This window comes from Neopsephotus bourkii, unplaced genomic scaffold, assembly GCF_033783945.1.
Source record: "Neopsephotus bourkii isolate Nb327-2 ecotype Australia unplaced genomic scaffold, CSIRO-AGI_Nbou_v1 NB_1373, whole genome shotgun sequence".
Classification (NCBI taxonomy): Eukaryota; Metazoa; Chordata; class Aves; order Psittaciformes; family Psittacidae; genus Neopsephotus; species Neopsephotus bourkii.
In genome coordinates, this window is record NW_026901852.1 from 4,147,963 (window position 1) to 4,162,503 (window position 14,541).

At 41.3% G+C, this 14,541-nt stretch overlaps 1 long non-coding RNA gene across 1 annotated transcript; it reads right to left on the reverse strand.

Moving 5' to 3' along the window:
- Positions 1 to 1,401: 1,401 nt before the first annotated feature.
- On the reverse strand, positions 1,402 to 14,112 carry LOC133219740 (uncharacterized). The gene is made up of 3 exons (XR_009727507.1): positions 13,995 to 14,112; positions 2,885 to 3,057; positions 1,402 to 1,648 (listed from the first exon to the last, which is right to left on the reverse strand). It is a non-coding gene; the product is annotated as an uncharacterized LOC133219740 (long non-coding RNA).
- Between the last annotated feature and the right edge of the window lie 429 nt (positions 14,113 to 14,541).

Below are 14,541 nucleotides of genomic sequence, written 5' to 3' on the forward strand. Positions count from 1 at the left end.
GCCACTGGCAACCACAGCAGATAAGACCTAAAGTCCATCCCGGTGCCCCTTCATACTTTTAAGTACGTTAGTAGAGATGTTCAACAGGAAAGTTTAAGAACTGGGCAAGCAGACACTGAAGCTTTGTCTGGTGTCTCACCAAATTCTGGTGGAATTCAGCAATTTCCCCACTGACTGTTGTGTCTTTTTGCTGCAATATGACCTAGTTTCTTAAAGAGCATTTGCTGAGACACACCTTGGAAAATGCTTTTTCTGAAATACGAGTCCAAACTGCTTAACCTCTTTACCTCAGACACCTAGATGGAGAGATAAGATAAAAATGTCTCTCTTTGTGAAGCACCTTTGAGATATTCCAGACTAAGTTTCCATATAAATGTACAGTATTAGATTATTAGTATAATTTTTGATAGGGCTTCTGCCTTCCATATTATTCTGAAGTCAGTAAGCACAGTGCTTCTCGTGTTCCACCGTGTGGTTTGCTTTGTCGGCCGAAACCTGATATCTGCTTCCCTATTAATATCATCGCACTGTCTGAATGTATTTTAAGAGCTTATGATACTTGGCAATGAGTGGGTTTGATTTTGTTATTGTTGGGTCAGAATACAGCGCATTTAATTTAAATGCTAGCACAAGATGGGGTTTATCAGATCAAGAAACCATGCAATAGTAGGAAGGGGTGTATTTCCTTTAAAAAACAGGCACCCCTTGACATATTTTCAATGCCAAAGGTTTTCATCTGTTTGAATGACAGCCACATACTCCCATTACACTGGCTGGAAAGCAATAACGGGAACAGGGAAGCTGAACAATGATGCCAAAGCAGATATTTTTTGGCAGCTGGATGTAATGCATTTGAACTTGTGAATGAAAGATTGTGACATGGCTTCAGCTCAACCCAAAAGCCCTTTCTCTGGCAAAAATGTCCTTAAAACATAATTGCAGAAAAGCATCAAGAAAAGAATCAAAAATGACTGATGCATTTTTACTGGAACTGGTGCAAGTAGGAATTTAAGCCTTTCGTCATCAGTGATAGCAATTAATAGAGCAGGTCCATTGGGAGTCAGTTGCTGTGCTCAGTAGCCTTCAGAACCTCAGCACCAAAAAACATTGCCAACCTGGCTCACCATCACCCGAACACCAGCACAGCTTCCCCCATCCATTGCATGCCACTGAGCTCAGGCCAGAGCAGATAGCGCTGACTGGGGCTACTGGCCACTTTGCTCCTGTGTAAGCGCTGCCTCCGTGCTTCTGAAATGGGGGCCCCAACTCTCTCCTTCATCTGATTACATGTGACAGTTCCATTCAGTAAAAGAGAGAACATACACAGGAACGTCACCAGAAAGCTCGAAACTCATAATAATTTTATTAGTAGTGACAGCAGCATCTGGGGTTTCTGGAACATACACCCTGACATAGTCACATATTCCTGTGAAAAGTTACCATCCTTACATTAAAGCTCTTCTGTTTAATGCTTACCTTTACAATTGCACCATGCCTGACACGGTTACCTGGGCATGGCTTCTTTATTTGACACAAAAACTGTATGTCTGCATTTCTTGTTCATTTCTTTCTCCCCTCTCCTTTGGGTAGTGGCATCTGTTGACTCTTCTTAGCTTTAACAGCAATGTTATATACACTGAGATCCTATCTGGACAAGAAATGAACAGAAATATTATACACAGCTCAATAAGAAAACAGATTATTACACGAGCCCCCGAAGGCCTACTTTGTCTGTGCAACAGTTTGTTTTACTTTTCATAAAATTTATTTTGGCTGTAGCCAGATTGATGATGATTATATTTGAAATCCCTCCCACAAATCTGTCACATAAACACATCATTATTTTCGGCTTTAAAAACTTATTTGGATAATTAACATGTTTTCTTACTCATTAGCAGATACTGGACATTAGCAAACAATAAACCACACCTTGTGTTTGAAGCTTTTAGTTGCTGGGAGTTGTTACTGCTTTAAATGCATTCACAGTAGCTAGAAAGCTACACAGCTTTGGGGGAAAAAAACCCCAAACAAGCAAAACCCACCCCAAGTAATATCAGACGTCTTATTAACCTAGACAGATCAACCTATGCAACCTGAGGGATGGCGAGGTCTCCAGGTTCTCCTTCTGCCAAACAACCAAACAAACCAACCCAACCCAAAAGCCAATAACAAAAAAACACCCCATACTTAATCGTATTTTTGAAGTTTGATACAAAGCAAATCCTGATTTATCAGCATTTCTGTTGATAATACCAGCAGATTAAATATCTTTCAGCAAAATAAATAAATAAATAAATAAATAAGGGGCAGAAAGAAAAAGGAATCTTGAACTGCTGCAGCAAAGGGGGCAGGAAGTGCCCACTGCAGGCTCTGTCGTCCGCACAGCTTTTATTTCATGGAGACACACAGACAGCCTATTCCCTGGTGACAGCTCTCTGCGCTTTCCAATCCTGCACAGGATTTCCTTCTGTCTGAAAGTGTAAGAGTCGCTCCAGTAAACACTCTGCATATGCGTTCCAGCTGCTGCACTCATTCTGCCAATGCAGCCCAGTGACAAGAAAAGTATTATTTCCTTCTAAAACCTTCTAATCACTAGACCATGCCATTTTCATCTGGCTGTTTCAGGCATCAGGAGCTTGCGTTGCTTTCAGTAACTTTATCGTTATTAAGAAATTAGCCTTTGTATCCCAGCATGTTAACCTTCATCTCAGCATTCTACAGGATGAACTTCAGTGCTAAGAGCTCAGTTTCCAGGAAAGCTTGCACTGATTATGTAGGCTCCAGAATGTATATTTAAAAAAATATTGATATGTATGCAAATTTATGTAAATACACACCCATATATATGCTACGTATGTATGCTCATATTATATACAATACATACACACGTGCTTAAAAGAAATGACCATCTGTACCGTTTGCTGCAGTCCCTATTTATTTTGGCAGGGTCCTGCCTTTACAGGAAGAGGGGTTTTTTTCATTGTGAAGCCTTGCACAGCTTTGCCATTCCTTTCCAGAACAACTGCATGGAATTCGATGGAGAGAAACTTTCTCAACCTGCAGTAAAGAAAATAAAACTTCAGAACAAGCTTAAGGCGTATCCTATTACTAGCATAACAATGACTTTTTTCAAAACTAGACTATCCTGTCCCTAGGGAAATTTCAGCAGATTTTTTTTAACCCTTTCTTTGGAGCAAATTTTGTTGACTTTTTTTTTTCCTTTTCTTTTTTAAGTCTAATTCTTTAAATATTGTTCAAAGAATTCATTTTGGTGTTTTTTCCTTTGAAGGCCACCAGTGACAACAGCCCTGCTATGCTGCATTTCCATAAATTTCCTTGAAAAGCAAAACATAGGTCCAATTCTCATCAATTTTCATTTACAGCTTTACAGTTTTTATCCCTTCTTCTCTCCTGAAACAAAATCCCCACAACCCCCCATGCACCCACAACAGGAAGATTTTAATTGTTCAGCCCATGTGTACTCAAATGGCCTGACAGGAGAAACCTTGATTGTCCAAATGGAAAGAAATTGGAGCATAGTAATTACACAGTCAAAGCAGGCTTCAAATAGAGGGCAAAGCTTTTTGTACACAGCAGAAAATAGGCAAACATCGCCTAAGTTCACACAAAAGCCAATTCAGCAAAATACTCTTTTCCACAGCATAGGGCAATTATATCGAGTCATAGCAAATATTTTAATCCCTCATATTTACATTTGGATGATTATTTTAATGTATTAATACACATGAAGGAGGCCAAGGAAAAGCAAACATTTTCAGAACTGCAAATATAATGAACATGTTACCAACATTTATGTTGGCACTGGATTTCTCCACTTAGTGGCATAATAGCATAAAACTTCACATTTCAAAAATTCACACAATTACATTTCTTTGAAAAACTGTGTCTTTCCATAATCCATTTCATATGAAAATAACCACGTTTTATGCCCTTCCTTTAAAACCAGTCAAAATATTTTACTAAGTCAATGAAGTAGCTTGGCAATTTGGCATCTATCTCTGTATCACCATTGAAGACTATCACTCAATTCCCAGCTCTACAAGCTCAAACAGATGTGGAAACCACACATCTTCACAGGCCATATGAAGGAACTCTCTCCTTTGGAAGAGCTGCTTCCCTTGGGAGCAGAGTGTGAGGCAGAGGTACTGAAGTGAGCTAGAATTGCGGGTCACAGATTAACTGATTTTATGATAGGACTGCACTGTATCGTTGTCTACCATCTGCATTTTTATCCAGCTGTACTGCATAGATGAGCTGATTCACTTTAAAGTCTATGTGATCTACGCCTGAAGTATATAAAACAAATATTTAAGGATGAAAAACACCCAAAATATCAAAGAATTCCTTGTAATATTTTGCTTCTTATTAAATGTCATTCCTTCAGGGTGCTTTTAATGATGAAAACATGACACAAATAGAGCTTTTAGTGTGTCTGTCAGTGATGTTATAACCACATCAATATTCACGCCTGGTGTCTTCACCAGTTTGTCTGTTCATCTTAATATTGTTCCTAAATTCCTTTTTGATAAGTCTTTCCAGACAGTGCGTATCAAAGGGATTATTGCACTTAATGGGTGATTAAAGCCACTCGCCCTTCAGCTTCATGCCTGCAATGCCACCTTAGGCATACAATAATAACCCTGAAATGACTAGCTGTCATGTCTCATTGCTTAATTATATTGTCACAAAGGAGCCCTCCTCAGAAACCTTTTTAGAAATTCCAAAAGAAACAGACATTGGCAGCAGTTTTCTTCAAAGCTTTTAAAAAACTATTATTATTATTTTATTGCTTAAAAACTTAAAGCAAACACCAACTGTCTTAAACAAGCAAATCCATAAAGCCACAAGTCCAAAAAAGCCTCAGACTGCAGGCTGATCTGAAATGTCTCCCAAAAGATAGAAATCCTGTCGTGGCTGGGGTCTGCTATAGCAAAGAGCAACTCAGTCATTATTACAGCCTGTAATACCTGTTGTTTAGCACTAATTTCCAAGGGCACTAATTTCAGTTCAAGTGAAACATGCAAATACCTCAAGTCACTGGCTCCCATCGCCCAAGGGGGCACAGCAGGGCCCTCTAAGGGATAGCCCAGAAGCCTTTTGGTGGCCAGAGCTTTGAGTTATTTAATGGCCATCTTGTTTCTCCTAGTTTGGTTCAAGTGCCTCACAACTTTTATAACAGTGCACCAGCAGCCCCAGACATTCCTTGGTAAAGCAGATGTCCCGTGCTTTTTCCTTCACTTGAAAACACTACGAGAGAGACTTAGCAATGATTACACTCTCTCTTTCACCCTCAATTTCGTCCATGTACAAACCAGTGATAACTCCATTCTGTTTTTCCACAGGAATAGGTGACACTGAAGCTATTTCTAGTGACACTACTCACAGACGTTACTATGGGGAGATACAGTGAATTAGGTTTGCCTAGCTTAACACAAGTGCTTGCAACCCTACTTCTTTGCCTTCCAAGGGGCACGATGAAAGGCAGGATGTACGGAGCAGTCCCCTCCTATGCATGGAGCCAGGCCTGAGAATTATTTCCTCCTTAAAGGAGGAAAATGTGTGCTCTTCTACATGTTTGTATACATACACATGCAGAGTTGCAGCTCGCTTTAAATAAATTACCAAACCCACCTCCAGTTAAAAAACCCGCTACAGGCAACAGTATGAGGGAGGAAATCACTCTGTAATGTATTAATCATGAAATTATAAGAGTTTGACAGCTGCTTATGATAAAACATTGAAGAGTTTAACAGAGCTGTGATTTGATAGCTTCTTATTATGACAAGCTAGTCCTGCCTGTTCATGTTTCAGTGATTAACTCCCATCACTCTCTGTCTAGCTTTATGCAGTAAGGGCAGTTTTAGCCATGGAAACATTCTCTGCCCTTCTGCCACTTAGTCTGAGCAGCTATGATGTGTCTGAGTTTGTCATGACAGTAGCAGCAAGACATAAATCCATAAATACAGCTTAGGCCTTAGGAACACTGCAAAAGAACAGAGTTTTACTCCTCTGATCAATTTTTACTTGCACACTGGTAGCACTGTGTGTGCCTTTGACCAAGTATTCATGTGCATTGCAAGCTGGAGATCCCATGTATTCCATATTGTCACAGCATAATGTAAAGTACTACATGCACCTCCATGTCTGATGTCAAACTAACTGTATTTACAGCTATTTAAGCTGCTAATTCAAAGTACAAGGCAGATAAACAAGCAAGCAATATCATGCTAAAAAGACCCATCAGAGTTTCAAACATGATTTTGCAGTCCAGCATTTTGAAGCGTAAAGCTGACTTCCAGAATGAGTGACATTTTCACCTGCAAAAAAATGATCCTGTTCTTTGTAATTTCCTTATGTGGAGTCAATCCAGTCCATTACAATTCAATACACTGACTCTAACAGTAAAGAAAACAACCATTAGCTAGCAACCTATAAAGATTTCCTTTCTTCACATGGTTCAGAGCCTTTAATCTTTTAGCAAGCACAAGTGGCTGCTGAAGTGCATTTGTTCAGGGCTCAGTTTAAAATGTGAATTAATGGAGTTGTAATACTGCAGTAAATGAAGATCTTTAACATTACCCTAAATGTTACAGCTAGTCGATAGCAGCTTAGATCTATTGAAAACACAGCTACAGAGGTTTACCTGAGCTGGGTGTTCAGTTAGGTGTCCTTATTAGAAAAGGAATCAAAAGACAATTTAGCTGTGATTGCAAGCCTGCTGCACAGCAACTACTGTAATTGGAAAACCACATATAATAGCACAGAGCAGCAACAGTTAATAGAGTTATTTAAAGGGGTGGAAAAAAAAAAAGCATTACCTCAAGAGGGAATATAGTTCTTCTTTTAGAAAAATGACTTTTAAATAATGTCCTAAAAGGCTAACAGGCCATTAGTCATTTTCAATAATGACAACAGGTAATTTATTGTCATGCACATGCCACGCAGTTAACAAAGGGGTCAGCTCTAGGTGTGTTACCAGCAGGAGTTCTCAAAATAGATGTGCAGGGAACAGTCACACTAGTGTGAAAATTAGGTCAGATTTTCCATACTTTGTTTTGTATCAAATTATTCCCCAATAGGAATACAGGAACATACACAGGAAAATAGCCAAAGAACCAGGTTACATTCTTAAAAGCTGCTAATAATGTTGAGCATTCCATTGGTGATGCATCAACATAGCCATGTTATCAGAATTTGGGCTCAGCATCCTGCAAAAAAACAGGCTGTTTAAGGTGTCTCAGGCAATTTCCACAAAGGCCCTATAAAAGTGATTGCTTCAGAAAAGGTAGCTGCTACTTCATGTGCAAGTTGTAAGTCCGTAAATGTAAGTGGTCAAATCCATGGAGTGACAACCCCCAGCAGGTTCCGGCACCGTTACAGATTCTGCATCCGAGCGTTTGTACAACCAAAGTGTCTGCAGGTTTCATGGCTGCTATGAAAGAAGTATCCCTTAACTATATTACTACACAGAAAACTTACAACGCGGTCATCTTTGGTTTTAAAGAGCTACTATTAAACGAGGCTCTGCTTCCACCAGTATTGAATCACCTTTTAATTCAGGCTAGTACATATGATACCTGAAAAAAACATCCATCTGAAGAAGAATGCCTTGAGTTTTCATTGTTACCAGGAATACCGTCAGTGGAACAAATCTAGATGATAGTTGGTGGAAGCCGGTTGCCAGGGTTCCCCCAAGCTTTTCCTCATCCTGCAAATGCGCACCTGGGATGCTTAAGAAGCTGAGACTTGCTGCCTTCATAACTTCACTGGCTTGGTGACATGTTATGAATAGGAGAAATATTAGGAATGATTTTATGCATTCCTTCTCTGACGCGCCAAATCCCTTGTTTACTTTATTGCCTGAGAGCTGTCAGATTGCCCCCTGAGTTGACAAGTCTTGAAGTTGAGTGAAGCTGTCAAACAATGATTTGCAGTAGGCAGCCATCTCCGAAGGGTTTCAGTACACAGGAATTCAAAGAGAAACAGCGATAACCTTTCAAACTCCCCTAGCTTTCTGCTGCTTGACATGCACAGAGTTTGAAGCAATGCCATTTAACACAAAGACATCAGGCTTGAAGTAATTACTCAGCTGCATGGGAAGAGGTAGGGAAATACTTTGCTTTTTTTAAACAAGATTCCAGGTGGTGCTGATCTTGAACCTCAGAATGCTTTATCAGGAATTGTCAGCCTGGAGAAATACAGCTATAAGCAAAGCTTCTATTGCAAAACCAGTATGGCTTTAGAAATCAGTCCAAATTATTAAATTCAAATCCAAGTATGAACTAACCCAAAAGTTTGGATTTGTTTCGGTCTGGAATTTTGATGAAGTTTAAGCTCTCTCGCTTTCAGTGTATAAACCTGGGGAACAGCTACATGGTTTTGATGATTGTTATTTACCAGGAGAGAAAGTTTACAACTTGATTTGGAAGTCTTATGTAGTTTGTCACCCATGAAAGGTCCTTCGAGTTCCTCTCTGGAGATAGCACTATTTCAGTACTGAACTCTCTTCTTTAAACAGCAACTTTAAGAGGAGCCTGAAGTTCAACTAGTGTTTCAGAAAACTGCATACCCTTTTCAATAATAAATCCATCATTAAACTTCTTGGCCTCGTGGCCTGCATCTCTTAACACCTTGCACCATTTGTACGTGTTCTGAAAGGCTACAGAAAGACCCTGTTGGGGCTATGCTAGCAACTCCAGATTTAAGGAAGAACAGAAACCATTTTATTTTGGTAAGATGATCAACTTCATATATGTACTGAATGAATAAGAAAAGGAACAGAAATATATTTAGCACTGAATTACATAATTTTTGCCTAGAGCCTAAGAAAGCAAAATATCCTTGCTTAAATATATTTAGGTTTACATAAAATTCTATGTGAATGATTTCATAAATAAGCATGGCATGAGTAGGTAGGACTTCTGCATACTTGGGAAAGATAGAATTGTCTTTTAGGTTTTTGCAGGTTGCTGCATCTTTGCTTTCTAACTTAATATTTAATAAAATAGATGCATCTCTATAGAAATTTCACAGAAATATCTTGGTAGGTAATTCTCTCTTTTATTAAAGTAATTAAATCATCAGACAAGCTTTTTCCTGACTTCCTCCCTCAGGCCCTAAGAAAGAGAGAAGAATTCCCTGTTTCATTATTCTCATTAAAATCAGTCCAATAGAAGGAAATGAAGTTTTCAAAGTGTTCGCACAGACTTGGGATTGGCGGGTCTGTTCACTCTCTGGTGCCAATAACCTCTGTGGCCTTTAGCAAGACACTGAGCCAGCTTCCAGTTCAGTTTCCCTGTAGGGTAAAATGGGATTTACATAGCGTTAGACACATCAGATAAGTAAGTCTTACTCTTGTTTCCTACAGCACTTATACGAATCCAACTCACTTTAAAAAGGTTTCTGGCATCTCTTCGCACTGTACGAATCCCAGTACTAAACCCTAACACTTTACAGGAGGAAATCAGTCCTCTGGTTAAACTTGGTCTAAATGGCATGCACTGTGTGAGAGCTGAGCACCGTCCTTAGTTGGAGGAAAAGATGCAGGAGAAAGTGACAAATGCGAGGTATCAGTCAGGTCAGCTAGCAAGCAAATGCAAACTGCTCCAGGATTACACTGACACAAGAACGCAGAGCCTATACTACTCTCCTGACACCATAAAAAGCAAAAGGCAGCCAAACAAAGCGGAGCACCTGCAGCATGAATTCCTGGGCTTTGGCATGAGAATTAGATCATGTTGCTTATAGGACAATAATTAGGAAGGGAGTTTCTAGGCTCATAATTAAAGAGTTAAGGGCTTACCAAGCCCTGAGTTGCAGATGTATTACGTGCCATAAAAAGTGTCAAGAAAAGTTCAGGATAGTTGTGAATAAACCCTGCCAAAATTCATGCCCGAACACATCTAATAACAAAATATGTGTACATGACAAGCATGTCTGATAGTTCAGTCTTCTAGACACTACATGGTGTTTTGAAGAAACATTAGATGCTGATAGATCTGCTTTTTACATTTAAGAGTGCCGACTGAAAGGAAAAACTTGATAAACAGTGTTTAACCAAAATAATGCAATAATACAGATTCTTCTTCATAAACCTTGGCAGCAGCACCCCCTTTCCTTTTTTCCTCTCTTTTTTTTTCATAAGAGCAGATAAACATCTATTTTGATCCTATTGCAAGGAGTCCTGTTAGCTTACTGAAAAGCAATAACATTCATTTCAGCTCTGGATATTTTCCTGCCCTCTCCTCCAGCTTCATATTTGCTACTTGTTGAAACAAGTGATGTACATCCAGTCCACCAGCTATAGCTGGGTTTGTCAGCAATATCACACTGTCTGCGTACTTCATCCCAAATGGTTAGTGGTGATGACGAGCAGAGGGGGCCCACTCCTGCTGAGGCTTTGTACCCACTCAGGGATCCCCTGAGACAAATCTGGATGTGAGCACTGGGAGCATCCAATTTTGCAGTGGCTGGAGGGAGGATGGGGGTCTAACAAAGCGGGGCAGACACACACCACGCTGGCAGATAGGGAGATGCCTCCTGCTTTGCACCGTCCCAAGGGTGTCTTGCAATAGCAGCTTCACCTTCTCCTTGCTGCAGGATTTACATATTGCAAGTCGCAGTTCTGTGGGGCTTTAGGCACACGCTGAACAGCTTCCTGTCTGCAGGAAGAGAGAAAGACTGCTTGAAATACGTGCAGCATGTACTTCTTCACAGGATCAGGGCCCAATATAAAAAAGTCTGTACAATTCAGTCTTGTACTCTATGCAAGCCCGGAGTTTAACACTGCAGAGCACATGCCACATGCAGAATACAACTTTGCATTCCCAAACTGGAGGAACTGAAGTCAGCAAAGGTATACGTGTGATTTAGAAATGGTGAACGTGGCCTTGGGAAGAGGTTAACATGGAGAGCACTCTAAGGAGGCTAAGAGGATGGAGTCACAAGCATATTTTCTCAAGAAAAGCAATTAAAAATGACACGATGTTAGAATAAGTCCAGAAAGCATAACAGAACATTCACCTGTGAGTAATCTCTGCAGACTGGCCACTGCTTGGGGAACAAAGCTGCCTCACAGTGTTTAACTTGAAGTCCATTTGTTAACTCTGTAAACATCGCTGCTTCCGTTCGGCACTGACACGCTATTGACAGCGGGACTCGAATCCCGCCAGGAAGGAAGTATCAGGTTTCGGGCAGCTTCGGGACGCTTCTCAAGTCTATCTTCACCTGAAGGGCTTTGGCAGTAGTTACTGACAGAAGGAAACACCGTGCAATTCGGGCTCCATGTGAATGAAAACTGCCTAACCCTTCGGTGTGTGTTTGGGAAGGTGATGCAGTCAGTGCCCCCAGCTCAGGTGAGGTTGCATTCCCTTTTACAAGCCTCCACCCTAAGTGACTGCAGCCCCAACAGATTTCTGCTTCCCAGTCAGCAGTTGCCCTGGCATGGATTCAGGCAGACAGGCTGGGAGACCTCCACATGGCACCAGGATTGGCATCTTCAGCCCAGCCATCCTGCAGGTTGCCTTGTCCTGCTGCCAGCCATTCCCATTGGTTTCTCCGTATGATTTCACTCATTGCCTCTCCCATTTGACATAATTAATCACTGCTTAATCCAGTGGTGTCCTTAATGCAGATGCTCCTCTGCCTGGGAGGCAGCACTGTAGGTTATGATTTTAAGCTCGGGGAAGGCCCAGTGCCACGATGTTTAAACATCTTTCCTGCTGAAGGATTAGATTCAGATTGCTCAGGTCCTGAGAAAAGAAATTCCACATGTATGATATGGGAAACCAGAGGCCTATATCATAATAACGCAGAGAGGAAGGCACCTTGGGCAACTAGTACTGAATATATACTAAATAAAGAAGAAACTAGCTTCTAGGCTGGGCACTGGGAATCCTTGTCAGGTAATTTCAGATTACCCATAGAAAGAATTGCACACCGTTACATTAAATACAGGTTATTGCTAGCTCTGGGCTATTAGGACCATATGAATGTTAGAAGAAATATGTAGCTTCAAAAAAGCCTACACAATAATTTGACAAATGATCTGAAACCCATCAACTCATCAGCATTTAGCAGGTCCTGGTGAGCATCGCAAACCATGAGGTAGTTCCTGGAGGCATCCCATCATTCTGAATGAGCCCATCTGTAACTGAGGTGTCCCAGGCACTGCAGCTTACTGTGGGGGTAAAGGAACACCCAGGGAGCATGGGCAGGTCTGGACATGGCCACAGCAGTACTGCAGCCAGCCGGACTCCTGCAGTCCCAGCTGATGGTCTCCAACCATTCCTGACCAAGTCAAACCACTGCTGTGCTCGCTGCTCAAGGCACACCTTGTGTCACAGCCACCCATGGCATTTGTCACCTCCACACACACGCTCTTTGAGGACCATCATTAGAAGCTTCTTTATGGGTTCAGCTCAAGAACAGGAGACCAGTCACAGTTAAGCGGTGCATGAAAACACATCTATGCTCTGAAAAGCTTTCAAGCCATCCAGTGATTTGCAGTCCCTTTCTAAGTGTGACCCAAAGTATCACATTTTCATTTCAGCCCCCATTTTTAGGACACACACCTTTTTTCCCTTTTTCTATTTTTTTTAAGCACTCCTGCTTTCTTTATTTATACCTCAGGTATATGTGGTATGAAGGGCTAATCTTAAACTTACAGCCTGAGGTTGGTTTGCGGTATTTATTCCAACTTATTATATATTATAGTATGGTTTTGATTATATATGACAATCAATTTGCTGGAATTTATAGCTCTCTGACTAATATGCTTTCATGATGTACTAGCTCTTAATTTGTGGATTTTATGGAGAGTTTATTGAGGCTGGATTTCCCACTTCTCTTTCCACTTGCACTTTCTTTTTAAATCTCTATACCTGTAAATGCATGACAGAGAAAGAGACAGAGAATATGAAAGTTTAAAGGGCATAAAAAGTGCTAGATCAGTTCTCTCACAGTTTAATATCCCCAGAGCAGCTACACAGCAGCCTTTCCCGGGCTGTTGCCATTCAGAGGTCATTTGGTGGAGAACCCCTCTACCTTTGAGTTTGGATCCCCAGGGCAGACAAAAACTTCTGAGCACATGCAGGACCCCGGCATCAGCAGGGAAAAAGATGTCAAGAACAAGGATGGCCACAGCCCAGCATAGACAGGAAGGACACAGCCAGATTTATCCCTCCCTGGCAGAGTACCCTCATCGGTGGCATCCATCCTCCTCTCCACATGCTTTCACACTACTGCCCAGCTTCCCATCTGCTTGCAAATGTCCCCCCTGCCTTTAACATATATGTTGAGATCCATGAGAAGTCTACAGGAACAAAAGAAAGAACCTGGTCTTGCAGCCTAGGCCTATGTTTTTAAGCTCTTCCTATACAGAACACTTCCTAATTTAAACCCCTTGGTTACGGGATTTAGGTAGCTCCCAGGCAGTGTTTGTTTGATTTTTCAGACCAGAGAAAAAAATGTTTAACATTCTCAGCAAAAAGGATTTGACACAGTGCTGGAAGGTAAGAAGGCACGGATAAGCGGGGTTCAGGTCAGCATCTTAGTTCAGATAACGAACACACAAAGCATGGTAAATAGGCCACAAGCAGAGGCAGATTGCTGCAAGGAGGAGGTAAGAAACCTACTGTGAATGGGGCAGGGACCTCAACCAGTACCCCCACAGGCAATGATTATAGCTGCCAATGACTGAAAAGCATGTAACAGCCGTGGCATTGGAGTCTGCCTGGAGTACCTTCCTGTGCAGACACCTTCACAGGGGCTGTCTGGTATGAGGCTAAGCTGGGCACATCAAAGAAACATCAAGGCAGGTACTGCTGTGAGCTGTAGGGAGAGGGTGACATAAGAGGACACCTGATACAAGAGGGGGTGAGACCAACTGGAGCTTAGGCTCTGATGCGCTGCCCAAGGGTCAAGGAGGTGGAGAGAAGCCAGAACAGACCCAGACAAGACCCACTCCTACTCACCAGTGCGTGGGGTGTTGCATCAGGCTAGGCATGGAGAACAGACCTTGACTTTCATCTTTATTCTGATCTTCCTCTCAAGAGTGTTGCTTCACACAGCCACATACAGCTGGGGAGCTGTACCCAAACTGTGGCACAAACAGAAAAAAGGGAGGAGGAATGCTCAGCAAAGGGAAATGCAGGCACTTAGTTTTGCTAAAATTTAATGGGGCTGAAGCTTCTTTGTTGCTTAAATGCTTATAAGAACTCTACAATGAATACCTTCTGATTTTAGAAAGCACCCAATATCTAAAGCGACCTAAAATTTAGCAAAGAAACCCAGCCTTGCTATAGAACTCTCTAAGAGAAGGAATATCATAAGGCATAAAAATGCCTTAACATAAAAAGATACAAGATACAGCCTTTTTTAAAACTCTCCATGGACTTTAAAACAAATTTCTACTCAAGCCATATATACTTCTACAAGCCACATGTATTTCTGCAGTTCTTTGCAATGAAACCATCACTGTTAAACAGGAGCTGGGCTTTGCCTGTATCTTGCCACTGCCTA